This window comes from Triticum aestivum, chromosome 6A (genome assembly GCF_018294505.1).
Source record: "Triticum aestivum cultivar Chinese Spring chromosome 6A, IWGSC CS RefSeq v2.1, whole genome shotgun sequence".
NCBI lineage: Eukaryota > Viridiplantae > Streptophyta > Magnoliopsida > Poales > Poaceae > Triticum > Triticum aestivum.
The window spans coordinates 450,331,423-450,358,426 of NC_057809.1; the positions used below are offsets into that span (position 1 = coordinate 450,331,423).

At 44.4% G+C, this 27,004-nt stretch overlaps 1 long non-coding RNA gene across 4 annotated transcripts; it reads left to right on the forward strand.

Annotated features, from left to right (window-relative positions):
* Positions 1-50: 50 nt before the first annotated feature.
* On the forward strand, positions 51-18,617 carry LOC123127854 (uncharacterized). 4 transcript variants are annotated; one of them, XR_006462842.1, is made up of 9 exons: positions 51-486; positions 907-1,080; positions 10,754-10,818; positions 12,267-12,711; positions 13,323-13,680; positions 14,392-14,455; positions 14,545-14,775; positions 14,855-17,314; positions 18,041-18,617. It is a non-coding gene; the product is annotated as an uncharacterized lncRNA (long non-coding RNA). The 4 variants fall into 4 exon arrangements; XR_006462844.1 differs by having other exon boundaries at positions 14,855-16,713; positions 16,807-18,617; XR_006462840.1 differs by having other exon boundaries at positions 14,855-18,617.
* Positions 18,618-27,004: the final 8,387 nt, after the last annotated feature.

Sequence of the window (27,004 nt, forward strand, 5' to 3'; positions counted from 1 at the left end):
AATAATAAAGCACAGATTGACTCCGTGGGTTCACCGTCATAATACGCTTCTTCCCGTGATTTTACGCTTTCAGTTTAAATTTAAAACATATTCGAGGTGGTACTAAATTTTGTCTCTCCAATTGACTCGATTGACCGCTACGTTCTTGGTCGCTTAACTGGGCCGCGATCCAGTTGGGCCTTGCCCCGTCTCTCACCGTCGAATAAACGGTTCTCGCTAATTTAACCCGCAGTTATTTTTCTTCGTCAACCCTCTGTGCACGTTTGGCTTTAGATCGAGCGGCGGCGCTCCCGAAGCCCCGATCCAATCGGGACATGTAGGACGACGGCGGCAGGGCTCTCGAAAGTGGGGAACGACAGGGAGGCGGGAACGGCGGGAAGCGGCGGACGTCGCGGCGAGGCGGATCAGGTCAGGATCCAGCGCGGCGGCCGGCGCTCCATGGCCGTGGCGTCTCGGTCCGGCGGTGGCTCCGGTCGGCTGATCCAGGTATGTGTCCCGATTCCTCTCCTCCCCGTAAAAAACATATCTCGCATCGTCGCTAACTGCTAGAGATGCCCTTCATAAGTTCATCCTGTGGCCAACAACAACCCCCAGATCGCATGAGAGTTCAGTGGCATGGGCATGCTCTCCCCTGATTGATTTTGTATCAAAGTTTTTGTTGTGGCGTGTGGGCAGCACCCATGAGTGTTGGAAGTACATGTTCTATATACATAACAACTTCTCTGGTGACTTACTCATCTAATGGTCAGATACAATTTTAGCAACAGTGAATAGCCGCCTGATAGTTTTGTTATCTGCTTCTGAATGTTCATAATGTGTAAAACGAATCAATTTTACTATGATTTTACTTGAGAAGTTGAATCTGCAAAGTCTTGAGAACATTGACTATATACTCCAACACTGCAGGCCAACTCTTGATGGATTTCCAATGTGCTGCTGGCCTCCGATTTTTTTGTCGTGTAGCCGCTCCCCATCTCAGCGTGTGCTATCCATGGAAGCCGGCTCCTCCACTCAGGCCCTCCTCTGCAACGCTGACGAGGACGCTACTTCGTCTGAACCGATCTTCACGACCACGTGCAGGTATACACATGTGCTCCCCTGCCACCCCTGCACTGATTTAAGGCGAAATCCAATTGGGAGTTATTGATAGGCACCAATGTATTCTTGGTTCAGTTCCCCTGTCTTGAATTACGTTGATCCTTTTGGTAAGATCAAACTGAACATGCTGAACATCACTTGCCCAAACAAGTTGAACGCCTTGCTACATTATTGCCCAATTTTGTAAAATTGATCATAGCACTCCTGCTATCATGTCATGTTTGCTAATACTTATTGAGCCATAAAACAGTGTTTTCTGTTTATAAGCTAGCCCTTCTTATTATGTTTGAGAAGATCGATAGTACCCATTACATTACTACAGTACAATGTAATATGAGAAACCGAGTTTTGGTTGCCAAGCAAATGTTTGTGCTAATTCCCACAAGAAATTTGTGTTTGAAGAATTAGTACTTTATCAGGGAAATATCTTTTATATGGCTTCATGAAATCAGGAAATTGATTAAGCGGCATAGGAAATTGATTTAGCACTACCTCACTAAACACGAAGACTTATTCTTGATTTCGTGTTGATGTTCCACATGGAAATTTTTTCATATGACATCAGGGATGTAGGATGATTGGGTGAACAACCTTCCTGTGAAACATCCAGATCCCGGTGGCGGTGCCTTCGTTCAGCATCCCACGCGGTGACGTCCTCCGGTATAATGGCAAACACCGGCAGGGGAGAGAGCAGAGCGGGAGGGGTATTGGGTGAAGGAAATATGCCCTAGAGGCAATAATAAAGTTATTATTTATTTCCTTATATATAATGATAAAAGTTTATTATTCATGCTAGAATTGTATTAACCGGAAACATGATACATGTGTGAATACATAGACAAACAGAGTGTCACTAGTATGCCTCTACTAGACTAGCTTGTTAATCAAAGATGATTATGTTTCCTAACCATGGACAAAGAGTTGTCGTTTGATTAACCGGATCACATCATTAGTTGAATGATCTGATTGACATGACCCATTCCATTAGCTTAGCACCCGATCGTTTAGTATGTTGCTATTTCTTTCTTCATGACTTATACATGTTCCTATGACTATGAGATTATGCAACTCCCGTTTGCCAGAGGAACACTTTGTGTGCTACCAAACGTCACAACGTAACTGAGTGATTATAAAGGAGCTCTACAGGTGTCTCCAAAGGTACATGTTGGGTTGGCGTATTTCGAGATTAGGATTTGTCACTCCGATTGTCGGAGAGGTATCTCTGGGCCCTCTCGGTAATGCACATCACTTAAGCCTTGCAAGCATTGCAACTAATGAGTTAGTTGCGGGATGATGTATTACAGAACGAGTAAAGAGACTTGTCGGTAATGAGATTGAACTAGGTATGGGATACCGACGATTGAATCTCGGGCAAGTAACATACCGATGACAAAAGGAACAACGTATGTTGTTATGCGGTCTGACCGATAAAAGATCTTTGTAGAATATGTAGGAGCCAATATGAGCATTCAGGTTCCGCTATTGGTTATTAACCGGAGACGTGTCTCGGTCATGTCTACATTGTTCTCGAACCCGTAGGGTCCGCACGCTTAAGGTTACGATGACAGTTATATTATGAGTTTATGCATTTTGATGTACCGAAGGTTGTTCGGAGTCCCGGATGTGATCACGGACATGACGAGGAGTCTCGAAATGGTCGAGACATAAAGATTGATATATTGGAAGCCTATGTTTGGATACCGGAAGTGTTCCGGGTGAAATCGGGATTTTACCGGAGTACTGGGAGGTTACCGGAACCCCCCAGGAGGTATATGGGCCTTAGTGGGTCTTAGTGGAAGAAGAGAAGAGGCAGCCAGGGCTGGGCCGCGCGCCCCTCACCCCTAGTCCGAATAGGACAAGGAGAGAGGGGGCCGGCGCCCCCCTCCTTCTCTCTCTCTCTCTCTCTCTCTCTCTCTCTCTCTCTCTCTCTCTTTTACCACCCCACGAATCCTATTCCAACTAGGAAAGGGGGGAGTCCTACTCCCTCTGGGAGTAGGACTCCTCCTGGCGCGCCACACCTTGGCCGGCCGGCCCCCCTTCCTTGAACCTTTATATACGGAGGCCGGGGCACCCCTAGGAACACAAGTTGATCCACGTGATCATATTCTTAGCCGTGTGCGGTGCCCCTTCCACCATAGTCCTTGATAATATTGTAGCGGTGCTTAGGCGAAGCCCTGCGACGGTAGTACATCAAGATCGTCACCACGCCGTCGTGCTGACGGAACTCTTCCCCGACATTTTGCTGGATCGGAGTCCGGGGATCGTCATCGAGCTGAACGTGTGCTAGAACTCGGAGGTGCCGTAGTTTCGGTGCTTGATCGGTCGGGCCGTGGAGACGTACGACTACATCAACCAAACGCTTCCATTGTCGATCTATAAGGGTACGTAGATCATACTCTCCCCTCTCGTTGCTATGCATCACCATGATCTTGCGTGAGCGTAGGAATTTTTTGAAATTACTACGAAACCCAACAGTGGCATCCGAGCCTAGGTTTTATATGTTGATGTTATATGCACGAGTAGAACACAAGTGAGTTGTGGGCGATATAAGTCATACTGCTTACCAGCATGTCATACTTTGGTTCGGCGGTATTGTTGGACGAAGCGGCCCGGACCGACATTACGCGTACGCTTACGCGAGACCGGTTCTTCCGACGTGCTTTGCACATAGGTGGCTTGCGGGTGACAGTTTCTCCAACTTTAGTTGAACCAAGTGTGGCTACGCCCGGTCCTTGCGAAGGTTAAAACAGCACCAACTTGACAAACTATCGTTGTGGTTTTTGATGCGTAGGTAAGATTGGTTCTTGCTTAAGCCCGTAGCAGCCACGTAAAACATGCAACAACAAAGTAGAGGACGTCTAACTTGTTTTTGCAGGGCATGTTGTGATGTGATATGGTCAAGACATGATGCTAAATTTTATTGTATGAGATGATCATGTTTTGTAACCGAGTTATCGGCAACTGGCAGAAGCCATATGGTTGTCGCTTTATTGTATGCAATGCAATCGCGCTGTAATGCTTTACTTTATCACTAAGCGGTAGCGATAGTCATGGAAGCATAAGATTGGCAAGACGACAACGATGCTACGATGGAGATCAAGGTGTCGCGCCGGTGACGATGGTGATCATGACGGTGCTTCGGAGATGGAGATCACAAGCACAAAGATGATGATGGTCATATCATATCACTTATATTGATTGCATGTGATGTTTATCTTTTATGCATCTTATCTTGCTTTGATTCACGGTAGCATTATAAGATGATCTCTCACTAAATTATCAAGAAGTGTTCTCCCTGAGTATGCACCATTGCGAAAGTTCTTTGTGCTGAGACACCACGTGATGATCGGGTGTGATAGGCTCTACGTTCAAATACAACGGGTGCAAAACAGTTGCACATGCGGAATACTCAGGTTATACTTGACGAGCCAAGCATATACAGATATGGCCTCGGAACACGGAGACCGAAAGGTCGAGCGTGAATCATATAGTAGATATGATCAACATAGTGATGTTCACCAGTGAAACTACTCCATCTCACGTGATGATCGGACATGGTTTAGTTGATTTGGATCACGTAATCACTTAGAGGATTAGAGGGATGTCTATCTAAGTGGGAGTTCTTTAAGTAATATGATTAATTGAACCTAAATTTATCATGAACTTAGTACCTAATAGTATCTTGCTTGTTTATGTATGATTGTAGATAAATGGCCCGTGCTGTAGTTCCGTTGAATTTTAATGCGTTCCTTGAGAAAGCAAAGTTGAAAGATGATGGTAGCAATTACACGGACTGGGTCCGTAACTTGAGGATTATCCTCATTGCTGCACAGAAGAATTACGTCCTGGAAGCACCGCTGGGTGCCAGGCCTGCTGCTGGAGCAACACCAGATGTTGTGAACGTCTGGCAGAGCAAAGCTGATGACTACTCGATAGTTCAGTGTGCCATGCTTTACGGCTTAGAACCGGGACTTCAATGACGTTTTGAACGTCATGGAGCATATGAGATGTTCCAGGAGTTGAAGTTAATATTTCAAGCAAATGCCCGGATTGAGAGATATGAAGTCTCCAATAAGTTCTATAGCTGCAAGATGGAGGAGAACAGTTCTGTCAGTGAGCATATACTCAAAATGTCTGGGTATAATAATCACTTGATTCAAATGGGAGTTAATCTTCCAGATGATTGCGTCATTGACAGAATTCTCCAATCACTGCCACCAAGCTACAAGAGCTTCGTGATGAACTATAATATGCAAGGGATGAATAAGACTATTCCCGAGCTCTTCGCAATGCTGAAAGCTGCGGAGGTAGAAATCAAAAAGGAGCATCAAGTGTTGATGGCCAACAAGACCACTAGTTTCAAGAAAAAGGGCAAAGGGAAGAAGAAGGGGAACTTCAAGAAGAACAGCAAACAAGTTGCTGCTCAAGAGAAGAAACCCAAGTCTGGACCTAAGCCTGAAACTGAGTGCTTCTACTGCAAGCAGACTGGTCACTGGAAGCGAAACTGCCCCAAGTATTTGGCGGATAAAAAGGATGGCAAGGTGAACAAAGGTATATGTGATATACATGTTATTGATGTGTACCTTACTAATGCTCGCAGTAGCACCTGGGTATTTGATACTGGTTCTATTGCTAATATTTGCAACTCGAAATAGGGACTACGGATTAAGCGAAGATTGGCTAAGGACGAGGTGACGATGCGCGTGGGAAACGGTTCCAAAGTCGATGTGATCGCGGTCGGCACGCTACCTCTATATCTACCTTCGGGATTAATATTAGACCTAAATAATTGTTATTTGGTGCCAGCATTAAGCATGAACATTATATCTGGATCTTGTTTGATGCGAGACGGTTATTCATTTAAATCAGAGAATAATGGTTGTTCTATTTATATGAGTAATATCTTTTATGGTCATGCACCCTTGAAGAGTGGTCTATTCTTATTGAATCTCGATAGTAGTAACGCACATATTCATAATGTTGAAGCCAAAAGATGCAGAGTTGATAATGATAGTGCAACCTATTTGTGGCACTGCCGTTTAGGTCATATCAGTGTAAAGCGCATGAAGAAACTCCATACTGATGGACTTTTGGAACCACTTGATTATGAATCACTTGGTACTTGCGAACCGTGCCTCATGGGCAAGATGACTAAAACGCCGTTCTCCGGTACTATGGAGAGAGCAACAGATTTGTTGGAAATCATACATACAGATGTATGTGGTCCGATGAATATTGAGGCTCGTGGCGGATATCGTTATTTTCTCACCTTCACAGATGACTTAAGCAGATATGGGTATATCTACTTAATGAAACATAAGTCTGAGACATTTGAAAAGTTCAAAGAATTTCAGAGTGAAGTTGAAAATCATCGTAACAAGAAAATAAAGTTTCTACGATCTGATCGTGGAGGAGAATATTTGAGTTACAAGTTTGGTGTACATTTGAAACAATGCGGAATAGTTTCGCAACTCACGCCACCCGGAACACCACAGCGTAATGGTGTGTCCGAACGTCGTAATCGTACTTTACTAGATATGGTGCGATCTATGATGTCTCTTACTGATTTACCGCTATCGTTTTGGGGTTATGCTTTGGAGACGGCCGCATTCACGTTAAATAGGGCACCATCAAAATCCGTCGAGACGACGCCTTATGAACTATGGTTTGGCAAGAAACCAAAGTTGTCGTTTCTAAAAGTTTGGGGCTGCGATGCTTATGTGAAAAAGCTTCAACCTGATAAGCTCGAACCCAAATCGGAGAAATGTGTCTTCATAGGATATCCAAAGGAGACTATTGGATACACCTTCTATCATAGATCCGAAGGCAAGACTTTTGTTGCTAAGTTCGGAAACTTTCTAGAGAAGGAGTTTCTCTCGAAAGAAGTGAGTGGGAGGAAAGTAGAACTTGACGAGGTAACTGTATCTGCTCCCTTATTGGAAAGTAGTGCATCACAGAAAACTGTTTCTGTGACACCCACACCAATTAGTGAGGAAGCTAATGATAATGATCATAAAACTTCAGAACAAGATACTATCGAACCTCGTAAATCAACCAGAGTGAGATCCGCACCAGAGTGGTACGGTAATCCTGTTCTGGAAGTCATGCTACTAGATCATGATGAACCTACGAACTATGAAGAAGCGATGGTGAGCCCAGATTCCGCAAAATGGCTTGAAGCCATGAAATCTGAGATGGGATCCATGTATGAGAACAAAGTGTGGACTTTGGTTGACTTGCCCAATGATCGGCAAGCAATTGAGAATAAATGGATCTTCAAGAAGAAGACTGACGCCGACGGTAATATTACTGTCTACAAAGCTCGACTTGTCGCAAAAGGGTTTCGACAAGTTCAAGGGATTGACTACGATGAGACCTTCTCACCCGTAGCGATGCTTAAGTCTGTCCGAATCATGTTAGCAATTGCCGCATTTTATGATTATGAAATTTGGCAGATGGATATCAAAACTGCATTCCTGAATGGATTTCTGGAAGAAGAGTTGTATATGATACAACCGGAAGGTTTTATCGATCCAAAGGGAGCTAACAAAGTGTGCAAGCTCCAGCGATCCATTTATGGACTGGTGCAAGTCTCTCGGAGTTGGAATAAACGCTTTGATAGTGTGATCAAAGCATTTGGTTTTATACACACTTTTGGAAAAGCCTGTATTTACAAGAAAGTGAGTGGGAGCTTTGTAGCATTTCTGATATTATATGTGGATGACATATTACTGAATGGAAATGATATAGAATTTCTGGATAGCATAAAGGGATACTTGAATAAGAGTTTTTCAATGAAAGACCTCGGTGAAGCTGCTTACATATTAGGCATAAAGATCTATAGAGATAGATCAAGACGTTTAATTGGACTTTCACAAAGCACATACCTTGACAAGATTTTGAAGAAGTTCAAAATGGATCAAGCAAAGAAAGGGTTCTTGCCTGTGTTACAAGGTGTGAAGTTGAGTCGGACTCAATGCCCGACCACTGCAGAAGATAGAGAGAAGATGAAAGATATTCCCTATGCTTCAGCCATAGGCTCTATCATGTATGCAATGCTGTGTACCAGACCTGATGTGTGCCTTGCTATAAGTCTAGCAGGGAGGTACCAAAGTAATCCAGGAGTGGATCATTGGACAGCGGTCAAGAACATCCTGAAGTACCTGAAAAGGACTAAGGATATGTTTCTCGTATATAGAGGTGACAAAGAGCTCATCATAAACGGTTACGTTGATGCAAGCTTTGACACTAATCCGGACGATTCTAAATCGCAAATCGGATACGTGTTTACATTAAACGGTGGAGCTGTCAGTTGGTGCAGTTCTAAACAGAGCGTCGTGGCGGGATCTACGTGTGAAGCGGAATACATAGCTGCTTCGGAAGCAGCGAATGAAGGAGTCTGGATGAAGGAGTTCATATCCGATCTAGGTGTCATACCTGGTGCATCGGGTCCAATGAAAATCTTTTGTGACAATACTGGTGCAATTGCCTTGGCGAAGGAATCCAGATTTCACAAGAGAACCAAGCACATCAAGAGACGCTTCAATTCCATCCGGGATCTAGTCGAGGTGGGAGACATAGAGATTTGCAAGATACATACGGATCTGAATGTTGCAGACCCGTTGACTAAGCCTCTTCCACGAGCAAAACATGATCAGCACCAAGGCTCCATGGGTGTTAGAATCATTACTGTGTAATCTAGATTATTGACTCTAGTGCAAGTGGGAGACTGAAGGAAACATGCCCTAGAGGCAATAATAAAGTTATTATTTATTTCCTTATATATCATGATAAAAGTTTATTATTCATGCTAGAATTGTATTAACCGGAAACATGATACATGTGTGAATACATAGACAAACAGAGTGTCACTAGTATGCCTCTACTAGACTAGCTTGTTAATCAAAGATGGTTATGTTTCCTAACCATGGACAAAGAGTTGTCGTTTGATTAACAGGATCACATCATTAGTTGAATGATCTGATTGACATGACCCATTCCATTAGCTTAGCACCCGATCGTTTAGTATGTTGCTATTTCTTTCTTCATGACTTATACATGTTCCTATGACTATGAGATTATGCAACTCCCGTTTGCCAGAGGAACACTTTGTGTGCTACCAAACGTCACAACGTAACTGGGTGATTATAAAGGAGCTCTACAGGTGTCTCCAAAGGTACATGTTGGGTTGGCGTATTTCGAGACTAGGATTTGTCACTCCGATTGTCGGAGAGGTATCTCTGGGCCCTCTCGGTAATGCACATCACTTAAGCCTTGCAAGCATTGCAATTAATGAGTTAGTTGCGGGATGATGTATTACAGAACGAGTAAAGAGACTTGCTGGTAACGAGATTGAACTAGGTATGGGATACCGACGATTGAATCTCGGGCAAGTAACATACCGATGACAAAAGGAACAACGTATGTTGTTATGCGGTCTGACCGATAAAAGATCTTTGTAGAATATGTAGGAGCCAATATGAGCATCCAGGTTCCGCTATTGGTTATTGACCGGAGACGTGTCTCGGTCATGTCTACATTGTTCTCGAACCCGTAGGGTCCGCACACTTAAGGTTTTGATGACAGTTATATTATGAGTTTATGCATTTTGATGTATCGAAGGTTGTTCGGAGTCCCGGATGTGATCACGGACATGACGAGGAGTCTCGAAATGGTCGAGACATAAAGATTGATATATTGGAAGCCTATGTTTGGATATCGGAAGTGTTCCGGGTGAAATCGGGATTTTACCGGAGTACCGGGAGGTTACCGGAACCCCCGGGAGGTATATGGGCCTTAGTGGGCCTTAGTGGAAGAAGAGAAGAGGCAGCCAGGGCTGGGCCGCGCGCCCCTCACCCCTAGTCCGAATAGGACAAGGAGAGAGGGGGCCGGCGCCCCCCTCCTTCTCTCTCTCTCTCTCTCTCTCTCTCTCTCTCTTCCCACCCCACGAATCCTATTCCAACTAGGAAAGAGGGGAAGTCCTACTCCCAGAGGGAGTAGGACTCCTCCTGGCATGCCACACCTTGGCCGGCCGGCCCCCCTCCCTTGAACCTTTATATACGGAGGCCGGGGCACCCCTAGGAACACAAGTTGATCCACATGATCATATTCTTAGCCGTGTGCGGTGCCCCCTTCCACCATAGTCCTCGATAATATTGTAGCGGTGCGTAGGCGAAGCCCTGCGACGGTAGTACATCAAGATCGTCACCACGCCGTCGTGCTGACGGAACTCTTCCCCGACATTTTGCTGGATCGGAGTCCGGGGATCGTCATCGAGTTGAACGTGTGCTAGAACTCGGAGGTGCGTAGTTTCGGTGCTTGATCGGTCGGGCCGTGGAGACGTACGACTACATCAAGCAAACGCTTCCGTTGTCGATCTACAAGGGTACGTAGATCATACTCTCCCCTCTCGTTGCTATGCATCACCATGATCTTGCGTGAGCGTAGGGATTTTTTTGAAATTACTACGAAACCCAACATTGGGTCCATACCATTGCGGGCATTGCCAATGCCATGATTGTGGTTAATACCCACATGAGATTCTATTCCTGTGAGCAGATTAAACAGAGTTGAGTAAACATCATCCATAGGAGATACAGGTGCTAATTAAGTTTAGAGGAGAAAGTGGTTCTTTATTCTTATAATTTTGGTGCAGATGTCATACAGGGGCAGAGAACAATGGTCTTTTGGGAATGCCTGTTAACCTTTTGGAGCTGCCAGGTAAATTTTGGTATGAATTTATGTTAGTTCTATCTTTCCATGATGTTTAATTGCTCGGTTCTTAAGGGTTTGTAAGAGGAGATGGATTTTGGACTACTCTATTTCGGGTGCCACGAATCTGTAGATGAAAAATAAAAGAGTGTGCATGGTGTTTTTTTCTTACAGAATACTTTTATATGCCATGTTCTATTTTGCTTCAGGTTTAGGACTATTTGGTCTGCTACAAAATCCATGTTTTCAACTGCAAAATTTTAGTTTTATTATTATCATATTTACTATTTTTCGGTAGTAATATATAACACGTCGCTGGTGAAAAGCCTACTGGAAAGATTAATTAGTCAATAATGTTGTCTTAACAGCAGTAATATTTGGCTCGAAGTATAGGCACTGTCAATTTTTTTTATGTTCACCACTGTTGCCATCTGCTCCTATTTGTTGGTTTTTCCTATGGCAGTTTGGAGCAAGTGATTGGCCTATAAACTAATTAATATTCAAGCTTGCTGAGAATTTTTTACTACGAGATAAGTAGATTATCATTTAACCCACAGCGAAGATAAAGTAGATTATGGTGACCGAGCTGAGCACACGCTGATTTAGTGCTTCGACCCTTCATGTTTATGATTCACTAATTCTGGTCCTTCCATTACTATTGAACTAAATTCAAAGTTGTTGCTATGTCAATTCGGTTGCCTGCTTGCCATAGTTTATCTCCCTATTTTGTGCCCTGTTGATTAGCTAATTGGCATGAGAAAGAAACATTATGCATCTACATGTATCTTATCTCCCTGAAGTCATAAAATTGTAGTGAGATGCAGTGCCCACGAAATTGGCATGTTTAAATATAAAATTGTTTCCTTTAATGATGGATGAAACCTTTGAGCTTAGCTGACATGTTTTTTGAATCACACACACACACACACACATATCATAGCTTTGTGAAACGGACTTACAATGCTTTATGTTTTTAGTCCTAGAGTTATACACGAGCGTTCATTTTGCATCCAATGATGAATATCATTGTTAGATCAAAGGAGACTTTCTGAACAGAGGCGTTTTTCAGAAAAGCAAAAAGAAAATGACAGACAATCTATTTCAAGAAAAAACTACTCTTCCATAAAAACAAATGAAGAACGCTAAGGTGGCTTCTTCACGTCTGAACTTCATGCTACGTATAAAGAACTAATCAATCTAACCTTATTATCGATGTATATTAAAATTAGATACAAAAAATGGTGCATAATGGGATAAAAAGCAGGTCGTGCCCTTTTCCGCCCGGTGCAACACACGGGCATATTTACTATTTACTATTTTTTTTAATAATAAAGCACGGATTGACTCCGTGGGTTCACCATCACAATACACTTTCTTCCTACGAATTTACGTTTTCAGTTTAAATTTAAAGCATATACGCAAGGTGGTACTAATTCAGGGCCCCTCCACGCCGTCAGCCTTCGCATCTGCGGAGCCACCCTTTCGCTCAAAGGAGTACACCCATGCCACGGAGGCCGGATCGGGCAACAGGAATTCGAGGAGGACGACAGCACCAGGATCTCGGGGAGGTGAGCTCGAGGGCATGACCCATCTCCTCCATGTCCTCACCCCGAACTCCAGCGCCCCAACTCCGACACCGCCTGCGAGTCAAATCTCTGCGCGCCGCTGGCGAAAACTCCCCCTGCATCTCGCGCCGCCACGACTAACCATCTGTGCGCTGAACCAACTCGCCACCGGTAGCGCCCCCCTATCGACGCGACTCCCTCGAGCTCCCTCCCGGTCGTGTCCCTCCAGATAAGCAGCAACATCGTCCTCCTGCCGCTGCAGCGGCGCAACGACATGAGGTGTGGAGGGGAAGGGATATACAGGTGGAGGAGGGCGGTGGCGGCAAAGGCGGGGGAGGTATGGTGCCGTTCTCCATGCTTCTTTGAGTGCTTCTCTCTCAATTCGTTGGTGGGCAAATTCTGTACTGATTAAACTATGTCCTTCTGGGTGTTTGATGAAATGCCCAACCACACCAACAACGCGAATTTAGGCCTACATGATGGGATCAACGGTGTAGCATGGCCTTCAGTGGTCAACCCAGTCCAAATAATTTAGCTATGTGCAGTACTATTGCCAATCATCTGTTTAGATGCTTTTCACATCAAAGGGGTGATTTTATACTAATTAGTAATTTTCATATGTGGTTATGATAATGGATAACATAAGAAGACATGTAGTTCAAATCGCCATCAAGCACATCAGTCCTTTGAATGTTAAGCACATCAAGTATGTTAAGTTCCTGCATGAGGTCCAAGCAAGCCACTTCATGATAGGAGTCAGGAGGCTACAAGTCCTTAATAATAGAAAAAATACCAGAAACCTTATGTGTTCTATTTTTTCTAGATTAGAATCCTAGACGCTGGCAGTTTATAAAATATTTCCAGAACCTCTGCTCTTTGTATATATTTCTGAAACTAATTGTGCCATCGATTAGCAGTGACATTTCCAAGCTTTGTTTCCATTCTCAGGTTGATGATACCTGAAATTCTTCGGAGTTCTTTCGAACCGAAAGATCAGGAAATAAGCTTGTGGTGACTTTGTGAGGTTTTCGCATTGGACCGTTTGGAACTTCGGATTGGCAGAGAGCTAGAGACCCCGGTGCTCTGAAGGATGTTGAATTTGAGAACATAATTTATTGTTGTTAAGTAATATTTGCTTCTTTCATATGGAAAAGTTAGCGTTGTTGGGAGCTCAATGTTGCAGTGGGCCTTGACAGTGCCAAGTTGGGAGCTGGCGAGGTAGATGTCGTCCTTGACAAGGGCCGTGACCTCATCTCCTTTGGCCCCAAGTCCGACTACCACCACAACCAGACATGCTCCTCCATAGGTAAGTAACTTTTTATACAGATTGCTTCAACACATTTGTGATGACACTGCAGAGCTTAATAAGTTAGTATATGCAAGTTCTGTACTTTGTGGTTGTATCAGTGTAATGAATTTGATGTTCCAGACTGTTGCATGCACACTCAAACTCACTACATTGATCCTTTTTTGTTTTCCCCATGGCTCTCGCTTTGTCCTTGCACATATAGTTCAGAGAGTAAAACAGGAACATTATGCCATCATTGAATACACGAGTATGATATCCATATCATTTTCAGTAAAAAGGGGTTGAGATATTTAGCTCCTCTACAATCAGTATGATTTTATATGTATATGTTAACAAATAATTTCAGTCAGAAAAATATCACTAGAACCAGCATGAAAATTTGACCTCTTGGAACATGAAAACAGTGGCTTACTTCAGCAGGCAAGCTTAGGAGATGGTTCACAATTAACATCTGAGTTCACAAATATGTCTCCTGATTTCCATCTCAGAGGTTGATGAATACAGATGTTGTTATGTTGATTACATCTGCGTGTGCACAAAGTGGTCATGGTGAATTAAAAAATAACAGAAATAGAGGGCCCTCTTTTAAAGTGCTCGCAATTGTTTTTTAGTTTGATATGTCTCCACAATATGGTTGTTTGCATTTATCGAATACAGAGGCCCTATGATCTTCTTAACTTATCTGAAAAATATTATTTGACATTTCAGGCCTTGGATTACTGTCGGCTATGAGATGAAGTTCGGAGAAAGGAGCTAAAACTTGACTCACCAGGTCTGCTCTATTGTGCCATACAGTTCATATTTTGGTAGTCTTGCTTCTTTGGAAATTTCTAAAATTCAAAGTTACCCTCGAAATGGTAGAGAATGGACAGAACTAGAGCAGGGCCATTGTCAGCTTCTGTGTTGGTAGGGCGATTCTTAGGCGCACCAAGATACTGGTCCTGGACGAAGCCACTGCTTCGGTGGACAGTGCAACCGATAACCTGATCCAGAACACACTACAACATCATTTTTCCGGGTCAATTGTCATCACGACCGTGCATCGAATCACCTCGGTCCTTCTTAACGATATAGTCTAGATTCTTGACAATGGTTAGCTATCATCTTACCCCTTCATATCATTACCCATTTATTTTGTGGACTGATGAACACCGCCAAATAAAAATTGCAGGACTGGCTGTGGAATCTGGAGCAACCATGGCCAGCCAAGTTGTTGGAACACAAATTTTCTCTGTTCTCAAAGCTTGTGGTGGAATCCATGATGAGGTTGATACACACTTGAGGCAGCATCACAAATGTTATCAAAATGAAATTCTACCTTATCCAAATTGTGGTATGCAAATATTAGAAAGGTACTATCGACGCGTTTGGTTCGCCCTCAGGTTACTTCTTCGGTTAAGGTATCGGGAAGCTCCGTTTTACCTTTTTGTTTTAGGAATACGTGATCTGTTTGGTCTGGCCGTCCGACTCCTGTTTTCCTAATCAGCCGCATGTGAGCGTTTTCAATTTTGTGAACCCTGTATCGGAAAGCACTGCTACGGAATACGTGGTGTGCGTGTACCAAACGCCGGATATTGTTTCAGAATGCGCTGCAATCGGGAACCGTTGCGATTCTCCCGAACCAAATGCGTGCCTCTCTGATTCATTGGATGTGGTATAGAAGCTGGCATGTAATATGTGAAATTTGTATAGCTAGGCGCACCACCGGGCATCGAAGGATGTGCTGGCTCTTGACTTATTTCTGCAGGCGGCGGCACACCATGAACTAACTGGAGGAGCCAAACTGGATTTGCAGGCTTCTGCAAAGTGCTAGCACCTAGAGATGATCTGAATTTTCCTCTTGTAAATGTCATGAGGCATGAGCCACAACCTCTTCAGAGAACATTAAAACAAAACATTGATCCCCATGTGGGTACACAAACATTGTCCTTTTGATTTATTTTTCCAGTAGATGATTTTGGACCATGTTTTTTTTACTCCATGCCCTTTTGCTGTACTAATTTTTTGGGCGATGCCACATAAGTTTATTGCTATACTGAAGTGTTGATATTAGTATATGTAGTCCTTTTCCTTGAGCGGCTGCTCCCGTCCATGGCCTCCTTGATCTGAGGATCTGCTCCTTTCCCACGTTTGCCCACGAGGACAAGGAGGCACAGTGGTGGCCACTAGCAGCGCCAGAAGGAGCTTCCATTAAGGCAGGATGGTGTGCAAGTTCCTCTTTTTTTCTAAGCTCAGGTTCCTCTTTCTTACATGAGTTATTCTTAAATATTGATTTGATTTGTAGGATTTACATTAGTTGGCGTAATCTGATTAACTTGAATTGTTTTATGGTGACCATTATAATTTTTGTGAGTTTTTGTTGTTCGCCCGTTGCAACGCACGGGCACTTTTACTAGTATATAATATATATATATATATATTTTTTATAATAAAGCACGGATTGACTCCGTGGATTCACCGTCACAATACGTTTTCTTCTCATGTCATAATACGCTTTTACAATTTATATGGACAAAATCGTAATATAAACGAGGTGGTACTAATTTGGGTCTGCACGTCCTTAGTCCCTAATTTTTGTCTCCTGCTTTTTTGGGTAATCATCCCGCACTCCGCAAACTTTCATCTGTTATTAATTATTAAGTGAAAAAAGGATTCTAGAGGCCCTCTCTCTCCCGCACGAGGACGCGAGACACCCCGGAACTAGGGTTCCTTTCACCGCCGCGCCCCCATGGCACCGCTTACGGCAGCCCTCGCCACCATCTTCCGTCCCCAATCACCGTTGTAGTCCCCCGCCGCCGGTAAATAGCCTTGACGGAGCCCTAGCCACTGGCTCCCTAGAGCACGGCGCCCGTCGATAGCCACGATGGAGCGCCGGTGGATGTCCTGATTGTGGGTGAGGACCCCGCCGAGGCGACTAACCTCGACACCGCGCGGCACCCCCAGGCCCCAGCATCTCTGCCATCGCCTCGCGTTGCCGTGCGCAAGGATACCACCACCTCTCCCTGACATCTCTGTCTCCACTCCCCCGAGGTGTGCTGCTCGCCGGCTCCACACCTCTATCCTCTCCCATCCAGTGTTGCTCACGACCTGCTACAGAGATCAAACTTTGCGTCTCCCGTGCAGGCCCTCCTCGCGGACAGCCTCCAACCCACACAAGCTCCCCTATTCTGGCTCTGCAGCCTCCCATGGCTGAGCAACAAAGAGATCGAGAGGGGAATACTCAGTTGATTTTTCAGGGATTGGAGATTGATCTTATTTGTTTGGTTGTCCGTGGATTCAAAGATGAAGTAGATAGTAAAGGCCAAGGCAACGGGCATCAGACATGTTAATTTTTCTGAACTCTACTATGGAACATGTGTTTCTGAATTTCTGCCAAAGTGTCAACTGTGGATCGTACATAGTAGTGCTCTTTTGATAGTAGGTGGTCTGAATTTCTGTCAAAGTGATAATGTGGATCGTACATAGTAGTGCTCTTTTGATAGTAGGTGGTCGAAGTGTCGAAACACTCGAACAAGCACAAACTGATCCTAGCATCGAAGTGCTTTGTTTTTCCTTTGCATCAAACTATTTTTGTGTGCTCCAGAGTTCAGTGGGACATATGATTGTCGTGCTCCAGCCCGTTTAATCTCAGGTTTGATCTTTTTTCAGCTCTTATATGTATAGTACTTGGTTATACAAACATGGAACTGATGGATATGTTGGATTAATGGATGCATAATTACACACCTGATGATGAATAGATGGAATTAATGGATGCATACATATATGATTAGACCCTTAATAAGCTTAGATGTACTATGGTTTATTGCATTCTCAGTAGGTTGATAATTACTGTATATGAAAACAAAATTGCGCGTTCTTATTTTGTTGGAATATTCCCACAAGGCCACACCGGCAAGATAATTAGTTTCTTTTTTATGAAACCAATAGCTAATCTATATATTTGCAGGTGATTCAGATGAGCATCTCCCGACTTTATGCAACAATCAAATTTATTTGAAGTACCAATATTTGCAATAAACATTCTTAATCCATATAAGTTACGGGATTTATAAATCTTTTCACCACTTCATATGTTTGGAGGGGAACATCTAAGAAACCGATGGATCACGTATATGTTTTATGGCATAAATACAATATAATTAATGTGAAAACCACTGATGTGTCTTAGGATCACATGATCTGTTTAAAATAATATATAATTTGCACTCAGCGGAAAAAACTCCCAAAAAAGTTCGCATGTAAATGACTGAATATTATATCCATATTTCAGTTTTGTCTCATTGACAAAAGTAATCATTGCGATGCACCTGAAGATATATACGATTATCATGGTAAGTATTTCCGTTCCGTGCAGGGTCTTGCGAGCGGGGAAGGAGAGCACCTGTGAGGTAAGAAGGCACCAATGCAACACGCTGTGAAACCTCGGCATCACAGACGGGATTCTGTCCAAGGATGCAGATTTTGAAGTGTCAAGTATGATGATTTGGTTGGATGCCTTCTGCCTCTGAGCTTCACTGAACACTTGCGTCCACCACCAACCTGCACATCCGGAAGAAGAGAAGCAAGCTTTCTCCCTCAACCACAACCCGCATCCATGATCCCAGTGCAAAGCTCCTGGTCAACAATGCCTCACATGATGTGTCATGGAGCCGCCACCCACTGATGCCTACCACCTCGATCCACTCAGTTATGCCCCTCAATGGATCTGGGGAGAGAACCCATGACTATGAGCATTGAGAAGATTAGGTGCGGCAATTAGGTGTGTGGTCACAAAAATGATTGTTTCATGCTTCTCTTCGCCCATCTGTAATGTGTACTCATCCAGAGCAATCTATAATTTTTTTGGCATAGTCTGTAGCTTTGAATTAACTCCGTAGCCTCCATGTTCTTAAATAATTTAAGTGGGTTAATTAAGGGACTGCATTGCAATTTGTTTTAGGGTTGGAAGTCAATATACTTTAACTTAGGTTAGTGCTTTGTTTGGGATAGAAAAGTTGGTAAGCTATTGGTAATAAGAAAGCAAACTAATTTTTTATACCAATTATGGTATTAGACTAAGTGGAGTGATATTATACGTTCATAACACATGTTGGTATCTATCATCAAATAGACATTAGTATATTTTTTTAGTCAACCAAGCACAACTTACATGATACCAGACTCAAATTCACAACTTAAATTTTGCCTTTGGCAATGTGTGAGTATTCTATTTTCTGAAAACCAAGCAGGAGCTCGCTGAAATACTATTAAGACAAGGGGATGGAGTACTTACTGTGTAGAATTATGGTTATAACATGGACGTGCTAAGCAATCCAAATCTTATTACATAGATATTTTTGAAGTTTGTAATATAGCAGCTCCTATAAGTATTAGTATAGAGGAATTCCTGCTGACTTACATTTCTATGAATTTTTAGATAATGGTAATAATGCTTAAAACCTTACACCAAGGTTGTATATCATAGTCTTTTGCACTATCCGAGAGGTTAAGCATCCCAGATCATAATCCAATCATGACTGATATTGCCACATGCTCGGGCAGAAGCTCAAGGTCGGCAATGCCACAGTCATGCATAATCTTAGATGTTGTCCAGCTAGCTCTGCCATCCATACCCCCTCAATGATACTACCGAGAGAGCATCCATCACCATGATCATGGCAGAGCAGGTTAGGCGTTTTATCACTTATCAACACGATTTTTTTATGTCACGTTCTTTGTAATATTGTTCATCTATTTGACATAATGCCTAGCCATGGTGCCATGTGCAAGTCGCTATTGAGAGCCATCGACAGAATTGCAGATCAATGTGTAACACTATGTAATGCCAGGTCTAAGATACCGAGGGCATCCAGATCAACCTCTTTGAGGCTTGAAACACTATGTTTGTTAGGTTTTTTTCGTGAAACTACCCCTTTACATATTGTTTTGATGCATATGAGCAAAGTCCCAGGTTCTTCTTATTTCATTTAGTTGGCACCAATAAGAGCATCTATAGCCGGACGCCTCAAATCATCTTTCATACGCCCGCGGACGCGCCCGGGTCAGTGACCGGACAAGGGAGAGAAGGAAAAAACTGACCCAACCGGACCCTCATGCAATTTCTATACGTTCAAGCTGTCCGTGAACTCTCATGTCCATCTCAAATCTAGGGAGGATATGAGGGCTCACAGACGCGCCAATCTTCATCTCCATCAATCACATGCGAGTGACCGGACATATGAAGAAGAAAAATGAGGAGTGTGGTTGTGTGGATGGACAAATAGGGGCTTAAAACGGACACGCCCGGTCACTGACCGGGCGCATCCGTGGGCGTTTAAAGGGTCATATTTGCTATGTCCTGCTGTAGATGCTCTAACGGAATAGCTCTTGCACAACCTTGGTTGTCTATCTGATCTACTAAATAGTATATGTTGGGATCAAAGGAAAGAAAAATACTTATAGTATTTGTTCTGCTTGATAACATTATGTGATTTTCATACGGATGTGAGATATTTTCACTGGTTCAAAAATGATGTGGCGTGTCTTTGTTGTTGACATACTCCATCCATCTAGAATTACTTGAAGTTATTTTCCTTTTTTCACTTGGTCACCATTGTTGGGTTGACACTTTATAATTAATGCTTTTATGTTGAGAATGTGTTGGGAGGCTAAGAGCAATCCTAATTAAACATGTCCAATCGTGGCCTTTGCAATTGTAGTATTTACTGCCAGCAGTTTCAAATAAAAGGGAAGATGAGACAAGGTAGAAGGAGATGGATTGGAGCTGCACACACGAACTTTCAAATTGATTTTATACCCGTTGCAACGCGCGGGCCCTTTCCCTAGTATACCTAAGGGGTGATGGCCAATTGAAAAACACACAATCGATAATCCATCTACCACTTTTTATCTTTTATCTTTTCTTCTTAACCCTAGTTCTTCTTCTTCCTTGTTCTTCGTCTGTTCTTCTTTTTTGCAGGGCGGTGAACCTCGAGGCCCTAGGGGCGATCAGGTCGACCTAGGGCAGACCATAGCCACCACACGTCCAGACGGGGTCCCTCCCGGGCGTGCGGGGTTTCGGGTCTTCAAAAGCGCCCGCCGGATTGCCTGCGTACCGCGCTTCCGGCCGGGTCTCCTTCGACGTGAGCTGTGGTGCATCACCCTCGGCGTCGAGGGTACACGGTGACGTGTTCGTGTGCGAACACCAGCCGTGATATCTCCGGCTTGACGGAGCTCCTCCTTCGCCGCTCTGATTTTAGAGCGGGTTTCCTTGGCTGCTTCCATGGCTTTCTTCAGTTCAGCCGCTTTCGCTTGGCTTTCCTTTTCAAGAAGCTCATATCGGCCGACGGCATCTTTCAGCTCAACAGCCATCTTGGCTATTTTATTTTCGCTCTGGCAATGAGAAGCCTGTTCGGATCTTAAGTCTTCGGCCGCCTTTAGGGCGGCCGCATCACCTCTCCTAGCTTGTTCCTTGGCTCGGGCAAGTTCCGCCAGAAGGGTCTCCACGGCGGCAGCTCCATCTGCAATCACAACATATTATAGATACTAGCATCATGCTCCTCTTAATATTTGTTGACCACCCAAAAATACATACCATGTGCCTCGTCAAGCCGCTTGTTCACAAGCGCAATGTCGGCATCTGCCGCATCAAGTTGCCACCTCAGTCCGGCAAACTCAGTAGTCCGGCCAGCCACCGGACCCTCAGCCGCCTGCACATGAAAGCAGCCCGATCATTACCTGGGACTATGATCCCCTGTTTGCCGTCTTTGGACAGCAACCAGAGTCTCAGGGGCTACTATTTGTATAGAGCACACCTAGCGTGTGCGGTACCGTCAAAAAATTATATATTACTTTGCGTATCTTAAAGCCTCTTAGCAGGCTCGTAAAAGCCTCATGCAACCCACTTTTGGCGGATGAAATCCTCTCAACCACCGTACCCATTAAAGTATGATGCGCCTCTGAGATAGCTGCTTGCTCCAAAAGACCCATCAGTGCGTCCGGTTGTGCACCGAACAACGACAGACTCTTTCTGTTGCTCTCCTTAGGAGCCGAATACTCCGGACTTCGGGTGGCCGAAGGGTTACCTTCTGACCTTGGCGGATCAGGAGAAATCCTCCGTGATGACACCTCAGGGTCGTCCGCCCCAGGAGGCGGGGAGACAGGGGGAGGCATTTCGCTCTCCATCATCTCCGGAAGAAGATCCCCTGAAGACGAACTCTGTCGAGAAGGGCTATGAGCCGGACTGCAAGATATATGTCTCGGTTATTGTCCTTGGAGATAAAGCAGGATATATTTACCAAAAGCACCCTTGTTCACTTACAGCTCGGTGGAAGGCTGCCCCCCTTGCGGGTGCTGTGCGGTAGGGACGCCCTCCGGGGCAGGACCCCCTGGCGCAGGTTTCTTCCCTCGTTTGGAAACCTTCGTTTCCAAGTCTTCAGAGGCGGTCCTTTTCCTTCCTTGGGGAGAGGGGATTCTAGATTCTTCTCCTTGATTATCCTCCTTCACGGAGACACTAATTCCCCCGGTTTGGATGAGTAATGTGTGAAGCCCGCTTTCGGCTTTTTTATTCCTCCCTTTATCTTCCCCTGATGGCACTTGATAAGGTGCGTGCTCAAGCATCCTGGCTAGTACAGGATCCGGTGAGCCTTCAGGAAGGGGGTACGAACACCTGATCCTCTCCGCCTTTCTTATCCAGTCCTGGCCGAGAGCGATTGTTTCAGAATGATGTTATGACAAATAAAAAGACAGCATGTTCGGCCGCAGAATTACTTATGTGGGTATCTAAACAGTTGAAGTTGAGACCCGCATCCTCGATGGTGTCCGGACACTTTATTCGTGATCCGAAGAACAATCCATACATCTCTTCGAGCGTCACTCCGAAGAATTGCTGAATAGTTCACGGTCCTTCCGGGTTGAACTCCCACATACGGAGAGATCGACGCTGGCATGGCAGGACCTGATGAACTAGCATAACTTGCATTACCTTGACAAGACTGACATCCCTCTTGAGGAGATCTTGTTGGAAATATGCCCTAGAGGCAATAATAAATTAGTTATTATTATATTTCCTTGTTCATGATAATCGTTTATTATCCATGCTAGAATTGTATTGATAGGAAACTCAGATACATGTGTGGATACATAGACAACACCATGTCCCTAGTAAGCTTCTAGTTGACTAGCTCGTTGGTCAATAGATGGTTACGGTTTCCTGACCATGGACATTGGATGTCGTTGATGACGGGATCACATCATTAGGAGAATGATGTGATGGACAAGACCCAATCCTAAGCCTAGCACAAGATCATGTAGTTCGTATGCTAAAGCTTTTCTAATGTCAAGTATCATTTCCTTAGACCATGAGATTGTGCAACTCCCGGATACCGTAGGAATGCTTTGGGTGTACCAAATGTCACAACGTAACTGGGTGGCTATAAAGGTGCACTGCGGGTATCTCCGAAAGTGTCTGTTGGGTTGGCACGAATCGAGACTGGGATTTGTCACTCCGTGTAACGGAGAGGTATCTCTAGGCCCACTCGGTAGGACATCATCATAATGTGCACAATGTGACCAAGGAGTTGATCACAGGATGATGTGTTACGGAATGAGTAAAGAGACTTGCCGGTAACGAGATTGAACGAGGTATCGGGACACCGACGATCGAATCTCGGGCAAGTATCATACCGATAGACAAAGGGAATTGTATACAAGATTGATTGAATCCTTGACATCGTGGTTCATCCGATGAGATCATCGTGGAGCATGTGGGAGCCAACATGGGTATCCAGATCCCGCTGTTGGTTATTGACTGGAGAGTTGTCTCGGCCATGTCTGCATGACTCCCGAGCCCGTAGGGTCTACACACTTAAGGTTCGATGATGCTAGGGTTATTGGGAAAGTATGTACGCGGTTACTGAATGTTGTTCGGAGTCCCGGATGAGATCCCGGACGTCACGAGGAGTTCCGGAATGGTCCGGAGGTAAAGATTTATATATGGGAAGTCCCGTTTTGGTCACCGGAAAAGTTTCGGGTGCTATCGGTAATGTACCGGGACCACCGGGAGGGTCCTGGGGGTCCACCAGTTGGGGCCACCAGCCCTAGAAGGCTGCGTGGGCCAAGTGTGGGAGGGGACCAGCCCCAGGTGGGCTGGTTCGCCCCCCACCAAGGCCCAAGGTGCATGGAGAGTGTGAAGGGGGCAAACCCTAGGTCCAGATGGGCCTTAAGGCCCACCCTAGGGCGCCCCCTCTCCTTTCCCCTTTGACCGCCACCCTAGATGGCATCTAGGGCTGCCGCCCCCTAGGGAGGGAACCCTAGAAGGGGTAGCAGCCCCTCCCGTCCCCCTATATATACTTGAGGTATTGGGGGCTGCCCAACACATGATTTGATCTCCCTCTTGGCGCAGCCCTACCTCTCTCCCTCCTCGTCTCTCGTAGTGCTTGGCGAAGCCCTGCTGGAGTCCCACGCTCCTCCACCATCACCACGCTGTCGCGCTGCTGCTGGACGGAGTCTTCCCCAACCTCTCCCTCTCTCCTTGCTGGATCAAGACGCGGGAGACGTCACCGGGCTGTACGTGTGTTGAACGCGGAGGCGCCGTTGTTCGGTGCTTAAATCGGAATCGACCGCGATCTGAATCGCTACGTGTACGACTCCACCAACCGCGTTCTTGCAACGCTTCCTCTTAGCAATCTACAAGGGTATGTAGATGCACTCCCCTTCCCCTCGTTGCTAGATTACTCCATAGATTGATCTTGGTGATGCATAGAAAATTTTAAATTTCTGCTACAATCCCCAACAGTGGTATCAGAGCTAGGTCTATGCATAGTTTCTATGCACGAGTAGAACACAAAGTAGTTGTGGGCGATGATTTGTTCAATTTGCTTGCCGTTACTAGTCTTATCTTGATTCGGCGGCATTGTGGGATGAAGTGGCCCGGACCGACCTTACACGTACGCTTACATAAGACTGGTTCCACCGACTGACATGCACTTGATGCATAAAGTGGCTGGCGGGTGTCTGGCTCTCCCACTTTAGTCGGATCGGATTCGATGAAAATGGTCCTTATGAAGGGTAAATAGCAATTGGCATATCACCGTTGTGGTTTTGCGTAGGTAAGAAACGTTCTTGCTAGAAACCCATAGTAGCCACGTAAAACATGCAACAACAATTAGAGGATGTCTAACTTGTTTTTGCAGGGTATGCTATGTGATGTGATATGGCCAAAAGGATGTGATGAATGATATATGTGATGTATGAGATTGATCATGTTCTTGTAATAGGAATCACGACTTGAATGTCGATGAGTATGACAACCGGCAGGAGCCATAGGAGTTGTCTTAATTTATTTATGACCTGCGTGTCAATGAAAATGCCATGTAATTACTTTACTTTATTGCTAACCGTTAGCCATAGTAGTAGAAGTAATAGTTGGCGAGGCAACTTCATGAAGACATGATGATGGAGATCATGATGATGGAGATCATGGTGTCATGCCGGTGACGATGGTGTTCATGCCGCGCACCGAAGATGAAGATCAAAGGCGCAAGATGATATTGGCCATATCATGTCACTTTATGATTTGCATGTGATGTTTGTCATGTTTACATCTTATTTGCTTAGAACGACAGTAGCATAAATAAGATGATCCCTCGCAATAATTTCAAGAAAGTGTTCCCCCTAACTGTGCACCGTTGCTAAGGTCCGTTGTTCCGAAGCACCACGTGATGATCGGGTGTGATAGGTTCTAACATTCGCATACAACGGGTGTAAGCCAGATTTACACACGCAATACACTTAGGTTAACTTGACGAGCCTAGCATGTACAGACATGACCTCGGAACACGGAAGACCGAAATGTCGAACATGAGTCGTATAGTGGATACGATCAACATGAAGATGTTCACCAATGATGACTAGTCCGTCTCACGTGATGATCGGACACGGCCTAGTTGACTCGGATCATGTATCACTTAGATGACTAGAGGGATGTCTATCTAAGTGAGAGTTCATTGAATAATTTGATTAGATGAACTTAATTATCGTGAACATAGTCAAAAGGTCTTTGCAAATTATGTCGTAGCTCACGCTTTGGTTCTACTGTTTTAGATATGTTCCTGGAGAAAATTTAGTTGAGAGTTGACAGTAGCAATTATGCGGACTGAGTCCGTGAACTGAGGATTGTCCTCATTGCTGCACAGAAGGGCTATGTCCTTAATGCACTGCTCAGTGTGTTGAACCTCGAGCGTCGTCTGTAGATGTTCGGAAACATCTGACATACACGTTTTGATGACTACGTGATAGTTCAGTACGTAATACTAACGGTTTAGAATTGTGGCACCAGCGATGTTTTGAAACGTCGTAGAACATATGAGATGTTCCAAAGACTGAAATTGGAATTTCAGATTAGTGCCCACATCAAGAGGTATGAGACCTCTAACAAATTTCTTAAGCCTGCAAACTAAGGGAGAAAAACTCAATCGTTGAGCATGTGCTCAGATTGTCTGAGTACTGCAATCGCTTGAATTGAGTGGGAGTTAATCTTCCAAATGAGATAGTGATGGTTCTCCATAGTCACTGCCACCAAGCTATTGGAGCTTCGTGATGAACTATAACATATCAGGGATAGACATGATGATCCTTGAGCAACTCGCGATGTTTGACACCGCGAAAGTAGAAATCAAGTAGGAGCATCAATTGTTGATGGTTAAACCACTAGTTTCAAGAAGGGCAAGGGAAAGAAGGGATACTTCATGAGATGGCAAATCATTTGCTGCTCTAGTGAAGAAACCCAAGGTTGAACCAAACCCGAGACTAAGTGCTTCTATAATGAGGGGAACGGTCACTGAAGCAGAACTACCCTAGATACTTGGTAGATGAGAAGGCTGGCAAGGTCGACAGAAGTATTTTGGATATACGTCATATTATTGTGTATTTTACTAGTACTCCTAGTAGCACGAGGGTATTAAATACCGGTTCGGTTGCTAAGCATTAGTAACTCTAAATAAAAGGCTGCGGAGACTAGTTAAAGGTGAGATGACGATATGTGTTGGAAGTGTTTCCAAGGTTGATGTGATCAAACATCGCACGCTCCCTCTACCATCGGGATTGGTGTTAAACCGAAATAATTGTTATTTGGTGTTTGCATGGAGCATAGACATGATTGGATTATGTTTATCGCCACACGGTTATTCATTTAAGGAGAATAATGGTTACTCTATTTATCTTTCCCTACTAATAAAGCACGGAGTGCTTCTGGTCGTCCATCGTCGCTAGCAATTTTGCAAAAAAGTCCCTCTGTTTATAAGAAATTAACCCGCACTCCTATTTTAAGTTGGAATCTAAG